Source organism: Pteropus alecto, unplaced genomic scaffold, assembly GCF_000325575.1.
Source record: "Pteropus alecto unplaced genomic scaffold, ASM32557v1 scaffold56, whole genome shotgun sequence".
NCBI classification, from domain to species: domain Eukaryota; kingdom Metazoa; phylum Chordata; class Mammalia; order Chiroptera; family Pteropodidae; genus Pteropus; species Pteropus alecto.
This window is the reverse complement of record NW_006438871.1, coordinates 1,554,045-1,558,509: the sequence shown is the minus strand read 5'-3', so window position 1 is coordinate 1,558,509 and position 4,465 is coordinate 1,554,045.

The window sequence follows — 4,465 nt, the reverse complement described above, 5'->3', positions numbered from 1 at the left end:
CCCTACCTCTGGCTTCTCCCTCCTCCGGCAACTATGCCCCTCCTGTCCCCCTTTCTTCCGTCCCTCCTAGCTCTTAGCTGGCCATTGCGTGGCATGAAAAGCGTGACGAATCCAACGATGCCATCAGAGGAGGACGCTGGGGAGGCGTGCTGGCGAGACAGGTGGGTCTCTCCCCCGGAGGGGCCTCTGCTCCTTGTTCACCCCGCAGAGAGGCCCCCTGAGTGCCCGAGCGAGAATCACACTGTCCCCACCTTCCGTCCTCTCTGCCTGGCTTGTTCTCACCCACCACTTGCCATGACCGACACGCTGCAGATGGATCCGTCCATCTCCCCCAGTGAAAAGTCAGCTGCACAGGAGGAAGTTCTCGTCTGTGGAATGCCGTCTCTCAAGGGCCCAGGAGTATGCACGCACGCAGTAGGTGCTCAGTGAATTCTCTCCGAGCGACTATGAAATGTACTCAGCAAGTCCCACAGTCCCCAGCACTGGACCCTGGGCCTCAGCGACAGGGAGACCACTCGTTCATTCATCCGTCCGTCCGTCCACCCATCCACTCGCTGTTACTTACTGAGCATCAACTCTGTGACAGGTGCTGCTTGGAGCCCTGGGCACACAGTGGGACTTGGTGACTGGGACGAACAGAGGTCCCTGTTCATGGTCCCTGTTCATGGACCAGAAGCGGGGAAGGGGAGGGAAACGATGACCGGGATGGGAGTGCAGGGCCATGTGCTGTGGCCGGGGCTGACGGGGGCCCTCGCCGACAAGCCTTGGCAACTGCGTCAGCTCTGGAGGCCGGGAGCGGGGCAGCCAGCGTCTCCAGGCTTCCTCCGGAGAAGCTGGACCTTTGCCGTTTCTGCACTGTCTGACTTGCCACATTATTTCAAAAGGTCAGCCGGACTGGGGCTGGCTTGGGTCTGGTCTGGGGGCTGCCAGTGTCCAATCTATGCTTCAGATACGAATGTTCTAAGCTGCTCCAGATGTGAATGTGGTGGCTACTACTTCCTGGGGGGCACCCCTCACTTCATGGAAGTCAACCCCCTTTCAAAGGATTGTGGAATGGTCTCACCTCCCGAAAGGAGATAGGGGAGCGCAGGGGCGGGCACAAAGCCGCAGGAGCTTTTGTGGAGACTCAAGTCAGCAGGCCTGCGCTGCCACCCACAGGCCCAGGGACCCTGGGCAGGCCCCTGCCTCTCCACCCCTCGTCTCTCGTTCTGTGAGGTGGGCGCCTGTCTGACACGGCTGTCGTGGGTGGTAAACGAAGCCGCACGTTGACTCCTGCACCCTGGCACACTGGCCTGCTCAGCAATGGCTGGGCCTCTCCTCTTGGAGGCCCCGGGGCAGCGCTCGAAACCACACATCCAGACAGGACACACGCCAGGGCATGCTGGTGGGCCCAGCAACACCACTGCGCGAAGCTGCGGGCCAGCAGCCAGGCTGAACTGCAGGACCAGGGCCCAAGCAGCCTTTGGGGCCAGCCTCTGCAGATGCCTCAGGGCGTGACCCTGGGGCTCCCTGGGGCGTCTGTTTGCAGCACAGACTTGCCTGGCCCCCAGCCAGAGAAGGGGGACACCTGGTCCAGCCCAGTTACCTGCAGGCCCTCACTGCACACCTGCCAAGTACAGCTGTGTTCTTTCTCCAAGCAGGGGCAGCCGGTACCGTGGGAGGGACACGTGGTGCCGGCCACGTGCATAATGACCCCGGAGACGCTGCTTCCACGCTCCCGAATTCAGCTTACGCTTTCGGACCAGGGGTCTCCTGGTCTTGAAGGACCGTCGACTCTACTATGCTGTGACTGATCACACAGGGACACACAGTCGTAGAGGTGGGAGCCTCTGCCCCCGTGGGGACCCTCTGCAGACACAGTTGAGGGAAGAGGGTCCAGCCTTTTCCCGGAGCCCACAAAGGAGGGAGGGCTCAGAGCCTCCCACGGGCCAGGGCTCACCCCGGTTCCAGTGAAGACATGTGACCCTCTCTGGCCAACTGCAGGGGCCACTCCCAATCCATTCCTTTCATCTTAAAAAGGCTGATTTTTCTTGTATGTGACTGGGCATCAGATATTACGGACTTGCTCTTAGTTTTTCTAGCTATGCCACGTAAGCTGTTAGAGCTCCTGAAACGTTTGTGGGGGAAATGACATGGCATTTTTTTTTTTGGAACAGCTCCACAGAAGCAAAAAAACAAACAAAATGGGCAGAGGGCCGATGGTGTAGGAGGGGGCGAGTGGCTGACAGCGACCCTCAGCCACTCACGCTCCCCCTCCGCTTCTGTGCGTGTTGGGAATTTCAAAACAAAACGTCGGGGAATGCCAACTCCTTTCTCCGCCATCTGCACAGACATATTCCAAGGGGCTTATCACTAGAGGAGCTTCCGTGGCTGGGGCTGTGAGGGTGGTCGAGGAGGCTTGAGCCTTCCGGTGACGCAGTGGCAAGTCACCTCCTGAGCCGAGCGGTGGCCCCCGCACACCACAGCTATTTCCTAGGCACCTCAGGGCTCCCTACCCAGGATCTGGAGCCCGGCACTGAGGCCACCTGCCTGCCAGCAGGGAGGAGAGGTGCTAAGAACAAACCCAGGCCCTGTCCCCTGAAGCCCCCACCTCTAACGCTCTACGCTCTGTGTGACTGCTCGTTCTGCGAGCATGCAAACAGAAAAAATAAAAACTTTTGAAGCAGCAAATCCCAAGAGAATAAAGAACTCTTTAAGTGTTTTTTAAAGTGTGTTAAGTTTTTAAAGTTTCAATGCAGACCTACGTTATTCCCAGCAATTATAGTAGCTGAATTGAGAAATCACAAATAAATCTGAATTTTGTCCTCAAGATCAAGATTTCTGAAAGCTGTTGAAATCTTGCTAAGAGTAAGGTTGCGCCAAGGTGCACGCCCACCAGCAGGACAGTGATGGGTGTGTACACTGCTCCCGCTGTCCTGGAATGCACTTGACCTTCGGCCCACTGAGAATACATCCTCTGATGAAACCAGACGTGAAAGTACATCAGAAGTGGGTAAGAGCTACGGACCTGGAGCCGACCTACCCGGCTCTGCCACTTGCAGCTGCGTGACCTTGGGCGAGTTCCTTAACCTCTCTGTGCCTCAGTTTACTCACCTGTGTAACGGGGACAAGAGTCATTTCTTACCTCATGGAACTATCGTGAGGACACATGGATCGACAGCCTAGCATACAGTAAGTGCTAAATAAATGTGAGCTATTATTACATAGCCAGCGATACAGGCTAACGATCTCTACTATCTATGGCAAGGACTAGCTTGCTTGTCTGTTTTTCCCAGTCTATTGGACTAACACTTTTATAAATATAGCAAAAATACATCACTGGAAAGGCTAAACGAAAACTTTAAAACATACAGAATCCATGCCATTGATCAGAAGGTGTGGCACCGTCAAAGTGCCACAAGCCTTTCTAAACGCCTGGTCCCAACTTCTGTACCCCCATTGCAGGCAGGTCGCCGCCGGTGGCCACCCATGAGACCTACGCCTGACAGTCTCCTCTGACAACCATGATGAACTGTACACAACCCCAGTACCCTGCAACAGGCAGACACTCATGTCACTGGTCGTCCCTAGTGAGAAAGCCATCTTGCTGTGACTACATCGGGGGTGGGGGCGGGGATGGTGCACAAGTGTTTCCTTTCTATAACGTTATCTGTTTCCCAAAGTTTTCACAATGAGCATATATTATTTTTGTAAGAACAACAGCCACAGGAGCCAGGATTCAAAGCTATGCTGAAAGAAGCCATAAGGGTCAAGGCCGCCGACCGTGTGTGCACAGCTGTGGTCACTGTTCTAAACTCTGCTGCAGTGTCAGGCAGGCCAGAAGCAAAACTGTAAATGTCCCTCTTCATGAAGCCAGGGGCTTTGGCCCACTCACTGCCCTACAAACCTGAAACTCACTCACCAAGGAGCAGACAACAGATGACAGCCCAAACTGTCACACTCTCCACAGACTGACCATTGAGATGGGGCGGGGCAGAGTCCAGAGACCCAGGAAAACACCCAGCATGCAGTCTTCCTTTTCGAGTCCCATACCTGCATGGAGAATGAGGCTGGGTTGTGTCTTGGAGGTGCCAGGGACAGCAGGAGAGCGCCTCCTTGCTGACGACTTTGACAGCTGACGGGGAGCAAGGGGTGTCTGGCTGTCATCCAGATGCCCCAGAGAGGGGGGCTGAAGTTTCTCAGTTGCCTGCAGGGAAAAATCACAGAGCAGGGCAGGGTGTAGGGAGCAGGTAGGGAAGGAATGAAATGTTCAGGTCATTTTGAGCTGAAGTCAAGCACTGCTTGAATGCCTACTGCATGCCAGACTGCTGTAGGCACATGGGGTATCACAGTGAACAAAACAGGCAGGATCAGTGGTAACATTCTCCCTGAACCCCGAAGATGAAGGAAGGAAGGAAGGAAGGAAGGAAGGAAGGAAGGAAGGAAGGAGGGAAGGAGGGAAGGAGGGAAGGAGGGAAGGAGGGAA